Source organism: Podarcis cretensis, assembly GCF_951804945.1.
Source record: "Podarcis cretensis genome assembly, chromosome: 5".
In the NCBI taxonomy this organism is placed as follows: Eukaryota; Metazoa; Chordata; class Lepidosauria; order Squamata; family Lacertidae; genus Podarcis; species Podarcis cretensis.
In genome coordinates, this window is record NC_137174.1 from 68,639,120 (window position 1) to 68,657,793 (window position 18,674).

At 40.5% G+C, this 18,674-nt stretch overlaps 1 long non-coding RNA gene across 3 annotated transcripts in view; it reads left to right on the plus strand.

Annotated features, from left to right (window-relative positions):
* Positions 1 to 18,674, plus strand: part of LOC307216086 — a 90,950-nt gene that overhangs the window by 19,099 nt on the left and 53,177 nt on the right. Inside the window, exon 4 of one of the 3 annotated variants that reach the window (XR_013838897.1) lies at positions 13,911 to 14,149. The exons of 1 other annotated variant lie outside the window; for it this stretch is intronic. This is a non-coding gene — a long non-coding RNA (uncharacterized lncRNA). Of the gene's footprint in view, positions 1 to 8,053; positions 8,196 to 13,910; positions 14,150 to 18,674 lie in introns of those variants that run through there. One more of the 3 variants, XR_013838899.1, reaches the window with a different exon arrangement.

An 18,674-nucleotide genomic window follows, 5' to 3' on the forward strand; every position in this document is an offset into this window, starting at 1 on the left:
TGTCCTCTCCTCTCCTGATGTGCTCCATACATGTCCAGTAAGTCTGCTCCAGAGGGTTGGAGGAACTCCCACAGTAGATTTCGGGGTTGCAAGGGGGAGTCACATGAAGAGAGGAGAGGATGAGGAATTTCTATTGTGCACCTAAAACTCCTTGCCACCAGCAGAACTGTTTACTTGCATACCACAACATTCCATATCTCCCAGTTCATGCACACATTAATTCATTTTTCAAAAGACTGCATAGTGTTTGAGGCAAAGGGAGGAACTGGAAGTTTTCAGGGGCTGAAGGTTCCTAAGACATTATTCCTTTTTGCCTTTGTTACAGATTTTGGTCCCAGATAGCTGGTATTAAAAAAATTGATTACTGGTAGAAGACTACTACGTTTCTTTAATTTGGCCTTTATATTAAAGTGGGATGCCATTTCATTTTTCATTTCTTTGCTCAGTTAACAAACCAAACTACCATTTTACCAGGGTGAATGCTGATTACCTAGACAGCAAACGGGGAAAACACATTTAAGAAAATATATATATATAAGAACTGCATTTGATTCCATCCATAGTTCAATGGTAGAGTATATATGCTTTCCAGGCAGAAAGTTCCAGGTTCAATCCCTGACATCTCCAGTTAAAAGGATCCAAGGTAGCAGATACGAAAAAGATCTCCAATTGGGACCTTGAACAGCCACTGCCAGACAGAGTTAATCATGCAGGTCCAGATAAACCAGTGAACTGAATCACTACAAGACAGCTTTGGATGTACCTGGTGTGTGAAAGACTATCCACGATACAGTCAACTCTCTGTTGAGTATAGTTCACATTTTGTGACCTTACATACAAAGACCAAGTACCTTGCCAAATGAACAGTGAAAGTATATCTGGCAATGGCAACAGTAACACCCTAGCTACGCAACACCATGGTCACTGAAGTCTGCTGTTGTCTCTTTTCTGATATCAGCTGAAGATAGGTCTCTCCCCCCCAAGCCTTAGAGTTTTTAAATATTTGAACATAAAGAAAATGATGGCAAGCGAAAATGAACTAATTGCTTTGCTTTCACTACTAAGCTATCAGCATTGTTTCAAATAACTGCAATAATGTTTTATCAAGCATGTGTTAACATAAACAGCAATGCTAACATATTGTTGGACCTATACTCTGTTAAAAAGTTGTGTGAGCTAATTCAAAGCCAAGTGTTAGATGAAATGCATGGATCCAGTTGCAACACATGCTTTGCTCAAGTCTTCTCCCCGGTGCCATTATAACAACATCCAATGTTGTAAGTTTATATTCAGTAAGTCAAGAAAGAAACTTTACAGTATTTTGGCTCTTTTAATATTTTTATTGCTCCCAGACAATAAACTTAATCCAACCTTTTCTGCCACAACACTTCTTATCCAAAATTAATAAGGTGTTTGGACTTTGACTTTTCTGCAACATCCTTGACTTTATTTAGCCATATATAATCAGTTCCTGCATTATCTCTGTTCCCCAGTATTATTCCATGAGAAATCTATACCAGCCAGTCAATCTACTATTCAGACTTTCAGACTTTCTTCTTCTAGAATTCTCAAATGCTGTAAGAGCTGAGTAGCTGGATCTGTACCTATATAGGATCTGTACCTATATTTTCTCTTTTTTTGGTAGATGAAACTGATCTTCCTATTGCTTGCTGATTTGTTAGTGTAAAACACTCTTTTGGAAGCTTAACCTGTGCTGACATAATAGTTCACTCCATCTGGCTTAATCTTTTCCAAGTTTCCTACAAAATGTTGGCATTTCAGAACTGTGAAAATTGGCCCTATGAGAAATCTCAATTTAGGTCAGATGCAGTAGAAGACATTGATGTCTGTGGCAGAAAATACAAAAGGGACCTTTCCTCCATTGTAGTGAAACTATAATAGTAAGCTAACAGACATTTTCTTTCTCTTTTAATAGTACCTCTAATGTTGCTCCTAATGGTAAGGCCAGCTCTGGGTCAAATTTTCATTTTTTATTTTTTGCTATTTGGATCTAGCAATATACCATAGACTGAAACTGGGGCGGTTTTTAAGTTCGTAAGATCAGCACTTCCCATTTCGTCAGGTTATTCAGCTTCCATGGGGGTGAGATAATATTTCAGTGGAATCATTGTTTTGGTGGGGTTGTGTGCTAATTTCTTCACAAATCTTTCTTCCACTACAGTGGAACCTCAAGTTGTGGACATAACCCATCCCGGAGGCACGTCCGCATCTCGAAGTGTTCGCATCCAGAAGCGCTGCGCTTGCGCTTGCGTGCAGTGCGATTTAGTGCTTCTGCGTGTGCACGAGCGGCGAAACCCAGAAGTAACGGCTCCGTTACTTGAACTTGAAAAGACATAACCTGAAGCAGACGCAACATGCGGTATGACTGTACTAAACAAATATGCAACAGCTTTCTGTTCTTTTCATCATCTTAAGTCCCTTCATCCTGCTCTTTAAGAGACACCAACTGGCTCATGATTTTATTACACAGGAAGATAGGAAGCTGACTTATACCAAATCAGACCATTGGTCCATTTAGCTCAATATTGATTATACTGACTGGCAGCAGAGGCACTCCAGATTTCAGGCTGAAGATGCTGGGGATTGAATCTGAGACCTTCTTGCAAGGCAGATACTCCACCACTGAGCTATAGCCCTTATCAACAAATTCATATACCCAAGTGCCTTACATTCTGCAGTACTAAAAACAGTTACATTGCACACACTTAGTTAATTGCACAATTGTGACTAAATGTGAAGAGTTTTAGTATGCTGTCCAAATCTCCCAATGCCTCTTCTGTTTTTCAGCTTTAGTTCCCCACCCCACTTAGAAGAAGCAAATTTCTAAGGCAAGCTGTGTTTTAATTGGCAGAAACTCTGGCCAAAAGAATGAAAAGATTTTTGTCGTTGCTGATAAGAAAAGATCCTATTAATGGGCCAACTAATTTAGGAAGGGAAACTGGAGCAAGACAGCTGTATTTGAGAAAGCAATGCACCATTTGTTCGGTTGCAACAATATTGGGATGCAATGAATTAAGCTGGATACTGCTGTATTTAGAACATTTCTAAATTTTTACGATTTGCTCTCCATCCTTCCCTGCCTGCTGCCTGGAGTCTCAAGGCCCTGGAGCCCAGCCAGGTCTTGCTATTGCGTCCCCGGCCTTCTCACTGAATGGCCAACGCCTTGCTGAATGGCCACCTGGCCAACACTCACTTACACCTTGCTCAGTGTGCAAGTGGGTGCGGATGGAGGAAAACGGGCAGGCATTGACCCCAGCATGGCCTGGCCCAAAATTCCTCTCTGTGGGTGTCAGGGGGATACGCCTGCCAAGGACTGCATCAGCTGGCTGGGCTCCTCCTGTACAGACAGGCAGGCAGGCAATGCAGCGTGGCCCCGCTTGGCTCCAGTGGGGGGGTCACTTTGGCGGCAAGGGCTGGGCTGGCATGGTGGGCTCCATTCACTCTCCGCATCCTGCCCCTTTGGTACACACCTGCCTCCCATGGGCACCAGAAAACCATGCTACGCCACTGTGGTGCATATGTTTTGTATTGTTACACAAGCCTGGTGCCTGCTCCCTCTCTCCGCCAAGGAGTGGCAAAAGTGTATGGGATCTCAGGCGCCCACGCAGGGTCTGTGTCCCTTTGGGGAATGGGAAACAGGGCGAAGACTGTCATGCTTTAAGAAATACGGTTTGATTCACATATTTACACCTTCAGTCTGCATGGTGGGGGGGTCCAGATCTTAGAGCATGGCCCAAGCATTGCAGGCAGTCCTTCTTTCTCTCTTCCCAAGTTGGATCTCACTCCTCTTTCCCTTTCTTCTTCCCAGAAGCCCCTTGCCCTCCTCCAGAGCAGTTACCTTGGCAACCTACCAAATCTCCAGTCTCTGGTCACAGCTGGAACAAGAAGTTCCATTGTCTTTGTTAATGACCCACAGTGGTTCTCTCAACAGCCCTAGTTTGGTCAGGCTACCCAGGAATTCCTTTGCAACTTGACATCTTTCCGCAGGGCCTGCAAGACAGAGCTGTTCCACCAGGCCTTTGGTCAGGGCACAGGACTCCCTCCTTTGGCAATCTTTACAAAACTTTAGTTTATGGTTGCCATCAATTTTGATTTTAATTAATTTTTATAATTTTTTTATAATGTTGCACTGTTTTAGTGTTGTTAGCCGCCCTGAGCCCGGCTTTGGCTGGGGAGGGCGGGATATAAATAAAATTATTATTATTATTATTATTATTATTATTATTATCTCTTCATTTCACAAATAACCCCAAATCCTAACATTTATTAATTTTAGTGTTTAGGAGGACCCCCCCCCAAGTTCTGTAACAGTATTTAGGAGTAGAGTTGCTTCAAATGTTTCAGACCCTTGATTTTTTCCACATTCAAGGGGTTTGTTTGGGGGGGGGGGGAGGTGCTGACCAGATGGGCAAGGTATTATTATTAGGTGGAAGTGGAAATTTTGGTACATGAGGTAGTGGCACTTTAAAAGATGAGATGGTCAAAGGGCTTCCCAATTCCCTCTTTGTTTTTGTTTTTTATCCAAAGCTCTGGACTGCACTCACACAGCAGTTTATTCCATTTTTACGATGTTTCTCTAACGGTTAATTTCTACATTATATTTGAGCTTTCACATGACGTAAAAGCTGCTTCCAGAAATCTAGCAGAATATAGTGGAAGTTTAGTGCTCAATTCCATGTTAATGGCTTCCAGAAAATATCCATTTGCAACCCCATTAAACCAGAAAATCACAGAAGTAAAGTGATGAAATTAGGGGTGATATGCCAGCGTACAGATGTTTCCTGCCATTTTCATAGGGGAACAGAAGTATGCATGTGTGAAAAGGGTAGGAGAGTAACAATGTTGTCCAATCACATCTTGCTGTGTCACTCCATACCCGCTGGTGTAAATGAAATTTTTCATGACATGCTGGTATATTGGTCAAAAAGCCACAGCCGCATAACAGCTACTGCAGTGTGAAAGGAACATTAGAAAATGAAACAGAAGCCCTAGCGTTATAATCAGGAAAACCAACCCAATATTCCCCATGTCTGAAAGCATCTATAGCAGTCTTTTCCATGTTATTGCAAATGGCTTTTTTTCTGGAAGCAAATAACATGGAAATGTGCTATACAGTGGTACCTCGGGTTGCATACGCTTCAGGTTACATACGCTTCAGGTTACAGACTCCGCTAACCCAGAAATAGTGCTTCAGGTTAAGAACTTTGCTTCAGGATGAGAACAGAAATCATGCTCCGGTGGCGTGGCGGCAGCAGGAGGCCCCATTAGCTAAAGTGGTGCTTCAGGTTAAGAACAGTTTCAGGTTAAGTACGGACCTCCGGAACGAATTAAGTACTTAACCCGAGGTACCACTATACTCCACTATATTTCCAGAAGCAGCTTTTCAATCATGTGAAAATTCAAATTCAATGCAGAAATTAACTGCTAGGGAAACTTTGGGTAAATGGAATAAACTGTTGTGGGGCTGCAACCCAGGTGAGTGCCTGTTAACTTCACAGCTTCCTTGCACTTTGAAAGGAGGTAGCAAAAGCCCCCGTGATGATGCTTTGAGTAATGCTGCAGCATTCCCAGGCATGGTATGGAAAAAGATGGTTTCCTGTATGGGTCCTGACTAATATTCTGCAAGGAAAAATGTACTGTGAGGTACCACTGTATTGTTACCATAGTGCCATTTAAGATGGCAGATCGGGGTTTATATGATTCAATACTTCTTCATACCCACCCCCTCCAAAAAGAGATTTCTGTGTGTACAAAATTGGATGTCAGTGAAAAGGGTACTTATGTGGTCTTTTATCTGACATACTAGTTTTCTATGTGGAGGGAGGTTATTTTGATTCTGTTTTGTATGGGGGAAGAGTACAATCATGTGCGCTCTAACCTGTAATCTGAAGTGTTATAGTCCAGAGATAGGTTCACCACCTGGCCTTTTGTTTTTGGGGACTAAGCTTCAGTAAGAGGCCTCATTGCAAACACAATTTTATTTGAGCTTTTATATCAAGAGTGGCCGGGGTGGGGGGGAGGACTCAGTAATACTAAGTGGTACCATAAATCTTGCTGATGTTGCCAAGTTAATAGCAAGACTGTAGTCTCCAACCTGTATCGAGATGGGTTCAGATACTGATTTGCCATCAGATCTTTCAAGTCTGACTCACGCAGGAAGTTCTATTATAGTGAATGTCAAAACCTGAGCTACTGAGAATTTCTCACAGCATAATAGCAATGCAGGAACTTGATCTGGATGACAAATGAAAATTAGTTTGTGATCTCATACAAGTTCTATGCTGTTATCTGTAAACTTTTCCTGGAAACTTCACTCATATGCCAGAGGAGGTATCATAGAAGCAGAATGCAGGTTGCTAGAAGCCTCTGCACAAAAACAACATGGTCTCCCCCATTGTTTCTTTCATTTCCATGATGTTGACATAGGATCAGTTAGGACTGCCCTCAGCATGGCTGCTGATCAGTCATCTAGGCATTGCACATGCCACCGGAGATGGTTCTCCCTTTATGTAGAGTGGCTGCCTCAGGTGGCAGATCCCGGGGTGATAGGCTGACAACTTGTGCACTGCCAAAAAGGGGGGGGAAATTCAACACAGAAACAGCATAAAATATACATATGCTTTTGTGTGTGTGTGTGTGTGTGTGTGTAAATTCAAATTTACAAATAATTACTGCAATTTCAGTAAGATAAAAATTAAGATTTCCAGGCTGTTCAGCTTCTGTAGAATGGAGACACCATTTTCTCTTTTGTTTCAGGCAGCAAAATATCTTGTGACTCACAGGGATGAGAATCCCTCATGTTGAACTGCCCATTTAGAGAACTTACCATGTAACTTAAGGCCATCATGCCATGCTTTCCTTCCCTTTGTCAGATGGTGAATACCATGGAATTGGATTGCAGGTGAAGAAATCCACATGATGGGCCTGCCTTGTGCAGTGAGATATGTCTGGGGTTGGTGGAGAATCAGCCATAATAATAATAATAATAATAATAATAATAATAATAATAATTTATTTGTACCCCGCCCATCTGGCTGGGTTTCCCCAGTCACTCTGGGTGGCTTCCAACAAAGATGAAAAATACACTAAAATGTCACATATTAAAAACTTCCCTGAACAGGGCTGCCTTCAGATGTCTTCTGAATGTCAGGTAATTGTTTATTGCTTTGACATCTGATGGGAGGGCATTCCACAGGGCGGGCGCCACTACCGAGAAGGCCCTCTGCCTGGTTCCCTGTAGCCAGTCTCTGTGGTGGATGTAACAGCTACGTTTGTTTTCAACCATGGTAGTGGAATGTATCATAGCAAAAAATATCACCCAGCAGCCTGCTGCAGCATTCTGACCATAGTATTATTGTTGTTAAAATAGAAAATAATTAAAAAATACACAATAATTAAAAAACACAACAAAGCAATCCAATTAAAATAAAAATACTCATGATTAAATATGCAATAAAACAATCCTGTTAAAACAGCACAGCAAGTAAAGCAGGAGGCTTGGGACAAGAGAGCAAATCAATGCCTATGTAAACAGGTGTGTCTTCAAAAGGCAGTGGAATGCCAATATAGATGGGCGCCTCTTTTTCAGCAGGGAGTGCATTCCACATTACCAGTGTCACCAGTGAAAATGCCTCTGTACTACCACAATTATAATTGGCATATTTCAAATATAATAGTAAACAGCCAACTGCAAGACCACAGCTGCATTCTTAGTGGTTGCTCCCAGACTTTGGAACTCCCTCCGTAGAGAAGTTGACTGGCTCTGTCCTTGTTATTCTTCTGGGGGCAGGTGAAGACCTATTATTCCAATAGGCTTTGGGGAAGTTTTAATGGAAGATCTGGTACCATGCTGTTTTTATTGTAATTTTCCATATGTTTTAAATAATATATATAATGTTTAATTGTTTTTTTAACAATTGTGGTTAGCTGTTCTTATTTTATTTGTAAGCTGCTTTGAGTATCTGTCAGGGGAAAAGGTGGGGTATTATTATTATTATTATTATTATTATTATTATTATTAATTCTCATTAAGCAACCATCACATCTCAAATGAATCAACATATTTCAAAATAGAAGGAAGATCTATTGTTACTACACACAGAAAGCACATGTATCAAAAATTCACAAACTCAAGGGACAGATAATGTATGTCAGACAAAGCTTATTTACTTCTTTCAAGGTTCCCATTTTACCTTTTATATAAAGGAAACATTGTTATATATGCTTAACTGCCAGAGTATTATTCACACATGTGTTGATACTTGGTGTGGTGTGGAGGTTCTTCCTCATTGTAGGAGAAACCCACATAATGCTAAAACATAAAACACCAATCTTTGTGTGATAATAGTCACTATAGATGTACTTGAAATTCTGCATTGTTCCAAATCTCTCCCAAACAGCTACAAAAAACCCTCAATATCTCAAACACAACTATGTTCTGGGAATAAATCCCTATTTTTCCCGAAGAAGAATTTTTGCCTTAACGTGAAGAGAATTCCTAAGGCCCATTATAAAAACAAAAACTTTTGAAACTTTGAAGTTGGACTTTCTGCATTTTAGTGAAAATTACTTCCTTTGCCCTTTCTTCCTGTGTGGGGCGGCCCTGCTCTCTACCTCAGAGCGGGCAGCGTATAGCAGCTGCTTGTGGAGGAGAAGAGGCAACTGATGAGGCCCAGCCCCATGTAACAGGCTGCAGCTTCTCCTCCTTGCCCTCGAGATCCCTGGCATCCGCTACAAGCTGCTTAAAGGAGAAGGCTAGCAGTGGCAGCCATGGAGAGGCAACGGGATGCTTCCTTGCAGCAGTTGCCACTGCCACTTGGGATAAGCGCCGGCTCACCCTCCTCCCTGTGCTTGATGGCGGCAGCACTGGTGGTGGAAAGAGGGACATTCTGGGATTAAATCAGAAGCTGGGATGGCTTTCATAATTCTGGGATGGTCCCTGGAAAATGGGGACACTGGGGGTATGTATCCCTCTTTTGTCATCTTCCCTACTGAGAAGGGCAATCCTGAAAGACTGCCTGTAAATACTACCACCACCAATAGCATTTGGATCACAAGCTCCTTGGGCTGGAATCTCTCTCTTTTGCTTATGTCACTCATAAAGCTCTATGTACACCAACGACACTAAGTAAATGTAATAAATAATGTAGAGCCCTGTGAATGCTTGAATGAATAAATCCCGTTGAAATGTAGCAAGATGGTTTTGGCAGCAGATGGGCCCTGTGCGCTGGACTGTAGTGTATGTGCAAATCGACTAGGATAAGCCTAATTTCTAGCCCTTCCTTCTTGGGCTTGTTGTCATGGTGGTCTGCTGGGATGGCCGAACCAGGAATTTTCAGTTCCGTTCCTTCCCTTCTAGGACCTTAACTACCCTTCACTTTGCTTCTGTCTCTGTGTGTTTTGCTTATAGCTTCCTTGCTCCAGGTATGTGTTGTAACCATTGCTCTGCCACTCTAACCAAACCCGAAGCTCAAGACAATGGCAATTGAAAGTTACTTCACTTGCATCCCTAGCCAGGATGCTCCTCTGACCAGTGGGTTTACCATCATTATCTTTTCTATGATGGACATATATCTATTGCTGTCTTTCTCATCTTCTGGCTCTAATCAGACCAGCTCTGATGGTGGGTCCTGACAGAAACATTTCTGTCTATTAGAAATATAATATTTGTGTTTATAAACAGCATTTCCACATCTTCTCCCTAATGTGTGCATCTTTCTTGCAATACTAGGATTAGTTTGTGCTGTCTAATGTAGGAATCTGCCTTGGCTTGTTTCTCTGGATGAGGATAAGAACTGTCTTGCCAAAACACTGGAAATTCCATTTCTCATGCCTTGGTGATGCTGATCAAGAAAACTGGCTATCTGTTGATTCATCTTTTTTCTTTTTATGCTATTTAATACATACATGAATTACTATCATACATGACTAAGGTGCATTAATTGCACATGGTGTATTCAAAATTTCTACAATGTCTAGTGCCATATTTCTGTTCCATAGATATAGAGCCTGGGGTTAATAAATCCAGATAATGCCGGACACAGTTTCATCATTTAGCAGTTTAGACATGAAATCTTGTGCCTGTCTACTCAGCTGCAAGCCCCAATGAATTTTATGGGGCTTACTTTGTGTAATAATAATAATTTTATTTTTTAAAATTTATATCCCACCCATCTTGCTGGGTTTCCCAGCCACTCTGGAGGGCTTACAACATGTATAAAAACACAACAAGCACCAAACATTAAAAAACAAGATATCCTATACGAGAAATCAACCAACCAACCAGTAAATTAATAGAAACCAATAACAATAATAACAATTATAGCAACAATAATAAACAGTTTACAGTTATACCCAAATTAAAATAACCACCAACCCCAACAAAACAGTTAACCAACAGCAACCTGACAAAACCAAAACAGAGGAACCAACATTAGAACCCTTTAAAACTTTTAAAAACATTTTAGCCAATTGCCCCAACCCAAGAGTTGTTCCAGCAATGTCCCTCTGGCCTCCCAGAAGCCTCTTTTAGGATGGACACAAAGTGGCTTCAAATCAGTGTGAAGGTAAATACATATATGCATCCATGAATACAAGGAAATAATACAAAAATGAAATTAAAATAACAGCGACAATGTAAATACAAAAGTACTGTGTATTTTGGGTCTATGGACCCTAATAAAGTTGTTTGTGTGTGTGTGTGTGTGTGTTTTTAAATAAATAAAAATACAGTGCTATGCATTCCAAATTCTAGCATAATAGGATGGTGGATTTTTACTGTGGCCCTTATTGCTGACATAAAAAATAAGCGAGTGCCAAGTCAAAACAAAATTATTTGATTTTTTTAATACCATGAAGAAATAAAATTTCGAGTCACTATTTCCATGAGGGCTAAATATCACACCCTTAGTCCAATGGCAAACACATCATAAATCTCTCAAGTGTTTGGGCAATGTCAGTCTGGCTGCAATGAACAAGTGGCCAATTAATTGTTTAGCTTTTATTTTTGTTTTTTAAAATATGATTAAATCATTTGATAGACTTAAAGTAAATGAAGTTCTGATTGGTAGGCTTGAACCTTGAGAGAGCCTTACTTGTACCAGCAGAGGGAGCCTTGAACGAGCCATAAACCTGAATTCACAGACAACGCACAGGTCTGTACCAGGAGCAGTTCTGATTGCTGTCACTTTTTCGGTATCAACTGGCAAATTGCTCCTTTTTGAAGTTTTGCATGAATTTATGAGAGAATACTGATTGGCAAGGTTGATTCGCCATGTATATATCCTTAGATGTTTATTTTCCATGGATAATCAATTCAACAAGCACAAGACAGAAATCTGTTTATCTGTATGGGCACAACGGAGCCTTAACAAGGAAAAGTCTCCATTGACACGGAATTCTAGGCATTCCTCTGACACAGGGATGCTGTCATAATTTGATCACCAGCACTTTACATATAGGATCAGGATTTTTTAAATATATCTGAAACGGAGCCAAGCAATGACTAAAGATCTGTGGCTGGTTGAGTCATACCTGTCATACTTTTCTCATTAAAGAAGACACAGCAGTGTGCCAAACTTGTCATTCTCTCCCATGAAAGACAGCTGATTTCATTAGGTGCAGCAGCTGACTGTACGTTTAAGTGAATACAGCAATAAAACTGCTAGCACATTTGCAAAGCTAAGCAGAGTCTGGTATGGTTTCAAATTGGATGGGGGGGACCCTGTGTTGAGATTCCTGCATCTCCAGGGGGTTGCACCAGATGATTCTTGGGGTCCCTTCCCATTCTACAATCAGTTCTCTTTCCCCCACCCCTCAAACTCTCAGGACACAACTGAGAAAAAAACCTATGGCCACAGCTATCTAGAGATATGTGGGGCTTACTGTACTTCTAAAAAGACATGTACAGGATTGCACTCTGTGCCTCTCTCAGATATTTATCTATCATATAGAATCATTAATAGCATTTTTGGGAAAATCACACTTAAGATCATCTCTGTTAAGTCTTTGTCAATTACAGCAACTATTCCCTTTGCTTCCCTTTTATTGAAAATGTTTTAAAGATGAACTTTCCCTCAATCAACTACCCTGAGGCATTTTTAAATGCCACAACTGCTCTCAATAATGTCACCTAATTTAATAAAAAAAGGGATACAAATTAGACAGTCACAGAAAGACTAAAGTCTCTAAGCAGCCTGCTCATATAATTAAGAACCAACCTAGTTGAGATGAACTTAGAAGCACTCAGAATTTTTATAGAGGACTCTGAGGTTTGAGAAACTTTAGATAGTCGTTCCTTGCATGTGTTAGTGTGCTAAGATAATTTTAGCCTGTGGACTTTGATGATCTTACCTCTCTTTAGATAGCAAGTATTGTGTCATAAGCCAGCCCTGCTCCACTGAGGCCCAGCAGCCCTTTCATTAGAACTTTGTATCAGGTGGCATGTGCTTGGACACAGTGGTGGTAGCCTCCTGGCTGTTTTCCCCGAACCCCCAGGCATTGTGATAATATACCCCCTAAACTTGCCTACTCCCCACAGGTGCAGTGGAAAGTGCTATCCCACTGCCAGCGTTGAAGTAAAAGTCAACTGCCAGTCAAGTTAGCTTCTGTATATAGGTGGAAGTGCCATCTTGCCCTGTGCCTCTCTGCCTTTAAAATTCTAGGGGTCATTTTCTCCCTGTAGTAAACTGACTTTATTAAACACAATAGTAATATCTATTCAGATTTTTTCTAAATACCTCCTTTGTACTCTATGGCCACAATCCTGTGTATCTGGGAGTAAACGACAGTGAACTCGGTGAGTTTTAATTCTGTATAAAACTCGTAAGAAATACTGGTCTACAAGTACAATTGATCTGCAGGTGTCCATTGAATGTATTTCAGAAATGATATAGGCTGAAATACATGGATGGTCAGGCTCACATTCATTGCTTTTCAGATCTTAATGCTGAGATTATTGACTGAACAGCTCAGAACTGGCAAGTGTTAGTATTATCCCACCTGATTGGTTCATGAAAATATATCTTGGAAGCTCAGTATCAATAGTCTATTAAAAGTTTGCTGCTAATATTTACTGCTCAGTGTTTTACTCTGAAGTTGGGGGTGCCTGTAGCTCAGAGAGAGAACACATGCTTTTCATGCAAAGGCCCTAGGTTCAACTGACAGCATCCCCTGATAAGACTGGGAGGGAATGCTGCTTAAAACCCCAGAGAGCTATTGCCAGTCAGTGTCAACAGTACTGAAGTAGATGGACCAATGGTCCGATTTGGTATAAAGCAGCTTCTTATGTTCCTAAACTTTTATGTAACTTCCTTTTCATCAATATGACTAGTGGTGTATATTTATTCTGCAAATGTTCAATCTTATTCAGCTCTGTAAGTGCCTGGCGTTCTCTGGTCCATGGGGTCACGAAGAGTCGGACACGACTAAACGACTAAACAACAACAACAAAGATGCCGTGAAATGTGTTGTTGCCCACAGGCAGGAAAACTGTTAAACTCTTCCTAAGCGAGCAGATTGATGAAAGCAAGAAGGCTAAAGCCACAGGTGAAAAGACAGAGCAGTAGGAGGAAATGTCATTGTGAAGATATACCACATTTGTCAGTATTTTAAATCTTGTGGCCTGCAAGCACTTCAGTTGTATTTGGATATATGTATGGGAATGCTTCACTCTGGAAAACAGGACCATTTTCAGGTCTTTCACAATTCATACAGTTTATAAACTCAGACCATAATTGTACAATTACTTAATTCTGTTTAACAATCCTGTAATACACATCTATTCTCTTCTCCCATATAAGTGAAATTGTCATTTCTTAAATGAAAAGTACATATTGCCAAGTTGTCTGTTTTTAATGTTTCATATTCTGATAAGTCCTTCTTTTTCCAAGATGCAGAAAATGTTGATATTTCTACAACATTCCAATTAATGTGACCTTCATGTAGAAAATAAATGGGACATATATTCTTGAAGATAACAAATGTATGAGCAGGATACATAGTACTGAGTGTCTTCTACCAGCACAGCAAACGCTACTCTGAAGGAGCAGGAAAGTACACCAAGCCTCTTTACTCCTGATAATATTCTCTATGAAAGGTGCTGGTGCTATTTCTTGTTCATTCAACTGCAGCCTGAAGTTTCCTTCTCAGCTAAGGACTGTTGCAGTAGCATGCATCCTAACATTCATAAAATATATAAAAACTCTCAACTGTTTTTATTATTTAATGATCAGCCCCAGACACCAGGGCCTGGTCTGCACTGTAAGCTCTTCAGCACAGGAGTCTGCTTTTTTCTTTAAACTTTCTGTTTTTTTTTTATTATGCAGACTCTTGTCTTGAAGAGTTTACAGTGCAGACCAGGCCCTGGTGTCTGGGGCTGACAGCAGTTGAAGGTGAACAACATCTGTAAGGCTACAGGTCCTTCATCCCTGCTGTAGCCTGTAGTGAGTTTAATATGGTTGTAGAAGCCAAAGGAAGGTGAGACAAACATAACAAACCAATGGAGAGATGGGAAGAGCCAGGGTAACAGAATGCGTGTGACAAACGGCAGTTACATGTTATAAGAAAGGAACACTCACTCTTTTCCTTGTGAAGTAAGCAGGTTGCGGGGGGTGCCTTTCTTAAACACTATCAACTGCTATCAACTGTTTTGCTTCCAAGCCAGGCGGTCCTTAAGAGCTGCACAAATTACTAGCAAGCTCTTTGGTCTGGCCAGGCAAGAACCCAATCAGTACCTTCCTATTTCTTCTCCTGAAAAGTATGAATTAGGCAAGGGTGGACTTTGGTCTTTCAAATTTCAGCGGCGCCCTGTATGAGGCCAAAATTCGGGAGGCCCTTGCCTCTTGCCTTCTGCTCTGCAACCATGTCAGAGTTGTGGCGCCTTGCGGCACATACTGTCTCTGATCAATCAGCAAGAGCATAGTTTCTTTTAAAGTCACTCAAGTTGGTTTCTATCATTTCCTCCTGTGGGACAAATTATGTTATGTTTTGTTCTAAGCAGGTGATGACAGACAAGGGGGAAAGCAAGTGACCCATAAGATAGAGGCCTGGGCTTTTGAAATTGCATCTATATGCCCTGGATGCAATACCTAGTGCATTGTTTAACTCAGGGAGGTAACTTTTAAGAGGTGCCCTTGAGGAAATATCTCTGTTTTCCTCCTAGATGGATTAACCTAGGGCAACCACTATCTTGTGTATTTATGCAAAACTCAGACTACATGCATCAGTCACCTTGCCATTCTGGAAGGCCAGAGTCCTTGGCAGTTAAAGTGATTCTCAAGCAGAAAAGTCTGGAGCTTTGGATTCTGTTACCTATGTCTTTGGATTTCATCTTTTCACTTGGGGATTAGGACTGAGGGGTTTAAAACAAGGCTTCAGGGAAGCAACCTTCAACCTTTGTCTTCCAGAGCGATTGATTAGCAATACTGCTTTGTAGATTTTTGTTTGCTTTTTCACCCCTACAAAACGACATAACAGGCTTCTTCTTCTTCTTCTTCTTCTTCTTCTTCTTCTTCTTCTTCTTCTTCTTCTTCCTCTTTTCTTCGGTAGTTTAAAGGTTTGTATTACCTTTCTATTTTTGTGCATGGTAACTAGTGACTTGCAATAACTGTGTAAAGATTTAATTAGAGTACTCTGTAACTTCAAGAGAATTGGTACATCTATATACAGCCATTCACACCTCTTCTCTGATTTCTGAAAGATATGTCTGGTCCTCCTTTCCTCATTTGGTGACATATTCATCCTCCATTGTTTTACTCCTATGGTTTTCCAGCTGTCTGGTGGTAACAAGTTCATGTGTGTGATATGAGCCAATAGCTTCTGTTACTCCTACCAGTTTTACTGCTTCCGGTTTGAGGCAATATGTTTCTAGTTTCTAACCTCAGTAGGGATTTTAAATTTCTTTGGAAAGCATAACATTCATTTCACAAGTCTTTTATTCGTAGTCTAGCATCTATCTGACTCCAGACCTCTCTCGTTTTATTTTCAACCTTTCACAGTAGTGTGGTGCAAAGTTTCTGATGGATCCTGGAAGGGTTTTGGCAAGGCAAAGCAAAGGCTTTCATTTTAACTCATCATTTCAGCAGTCCCCTTATTTGTTGTGTGCGTTTGGCAACATAATAACTCTCTTGAACACTAAAATGTGGGAATGAAACTGTGGGTGCACATGGTCAAGCACAATTCTACACTTCACACTCAAATACCACCTGAATCCTTCCCTCTCATTTTCAAAGACAAGAAGAAAAATGAAAAATATATATTATAAAGTGATATCTGCCTTGAAGATTGGAACATTATATTGCACATAGGACATGACACAGTTTCAAATTTGAATCCCAATTTGACCCCGCACCCATTCCAAAGAACCAGGAAATATGTAAAACACTCTGACTGATACTTAATGAGTTCCTTAAACGAACAGAAGGCATTTTTTGATTTCCTTGATCACCCCACTTGTTGCAGCTCCTTTGTTACATACCTTGCCAATCTGGAAGCTCTCCCATCATTCAGGAGCAGCCTTTCAAGGGGGACAAGGGGCTGCAGTGGTAGTAGTTTGTCTGGCTCCAACTCAATGTAAAACTCCCTTGAGCACTTAGATATCATAATGAAATTTGGTATGCACGTTTATGTGACCCTATCTTTGGAAAGACAGCCAATGCTGCTCAATGTAGGCAATTCAATGGTAGATCGAACAGTGGTCTGACTTAGTATAAGGCAGCTTCCTGTGTCTCTGTGGGGGCAATATGGATAGTGTTTTTTTTAAGGAACCCAAAGGGTAATTTTGTCCAACCCCCTGCAAGGCATTGTTCATTATCATCATAGTAGTTTAGGAATCTTTTTACACCACCTTCAAGAGGCAGTTGCACCCTAGAAGGTGCGAGTAAGTAAGTAAATAAAAAGAACACCATCCTTTATTTGAAATTTGAATATGGGTTTAGCCACCACACCCATTTATAAGAGGCCTCGGAATGGCGTCAGATGCAGAAAATGCGATACAATGCTTATGGAGTGAAATATTGAAATAAGAGTTGGTGGGTTGGTGTGTATTTGAAATCTTCCATTTGAAATTCAAATGGACACTGCCTCCCCTCCCACCAGCCCCCAGTGTCAAGAAGGGAGGGGAAATATGCAATATGTATTTCCTTTTATATTTATTATATAAAATTATTATATATTTATACTTATTTATCATAATTTTTGTTATTGCATTTTTAATGGGTGCTATCCAACATTAGTCATAGTCAGAGAAGGCTATTGATTTAAGTCAATTTGAAGTCTATTCATTTCAGTGGGTCTACTCTGAGGATGACTTACACTGAATATCACTCACCATTTATATTTTTATGCAAAATAGTCCAAAGAAACATGATGCATTCATTTTACAGTTCAAGTATGGACTCTACTTTAACTTCTGTGTGCATTTTAAAGGAGGCCAGGAAAGAAGTTAAAAAATGTTTTGTTTTGTTTTTTAAAAATGCGATATCTGAAGTGAGACCTCTTCAACATTGACCTTTGCTAGTAACAACATTGTAACAACATTGGCCATGTAATTATTTTCCTATTTCCTGGTCAAGTGAGCTGCTCCAGCTTTATTGCTCCTTCAGAATGTCAAACAAAAACCTCTTGTCTTTTTCCCCAGTTCAGATTGTCACAATCTAGGCTTTCATCTGAATTTAGCATTGACAATGACACAAGTTTTGTGACACAAGTTAGCTGCTTTCCTCTTTTCTGTAGAAGCCAATGTACACAGGGCAACCCAAATCAATAGAGCATAGTCTGCAAAAGTTTATTGTGGCCTTGTTCTTCCACCATGCAGCATGGATTGCAATGTCATTTCTTATTTATTTCCGTTCCCTGGCCTCAATACTTTTTCAAAAACAAGAACACCATAATAATGTAAGCAGTTTTATGGAGCATTTCAATCCACAGCCATTGTAACGGGGTTTTGTATTGCGATAGAGTATGTCAAGGCAGAATATGAAAAATGTTCCATTTCGGAAGTTTTTATTCATTTTTATCATTTTTCTTCAAAATTGCGTGAGGATTTATGGAGGTAGATCCACTTGGCTGTATGCACTTAAATTCACAATGGATAAAAAATGTGCTATTCCACCAATCCAATAGTGCTAATAACTAGGTCATCAGCCTCATAGGTAAGCACAAGGGAAAATCTATGTGCCTATGCACAAAACCACAAGCAGCTGCTAAACTCTATGGCTCTTTCAATGCTGCTAAGACAGTAGTTTTGAATTAATTGCCATATCTGTACTTACAGATCATGGGGACTGTAACCAGATCTTGAAAATTGAATGGCAGACATTGTATGGGGCTTTTCTGTCAGTGGAAGTGTCTATTGTGTTGGTGCCTTCCATGCTCCTCCCATCTTGTGTCAGAATCACTGGTGTGAAAGCTATCTATCCCCAACCAAGAAGGTTGTTCTAAACTTTGCAGTCGTATACTGATGTAGCATTCAACTTGACATTTCCCAGGAAGAGTGGAAAACTGATCTCTAAAGGCAAATACGTTGAAGAGAGAGTTTTGGCATCATAAAAGAGAAGCTTACCCTCCTTGCTCTTTTTGAAGTTCCCCACTACAAAAATGCTTTGAAAGGGTTCCAGCACCTGGGAGAACTCTCACAGGTGGTGACTGTGCCAAAC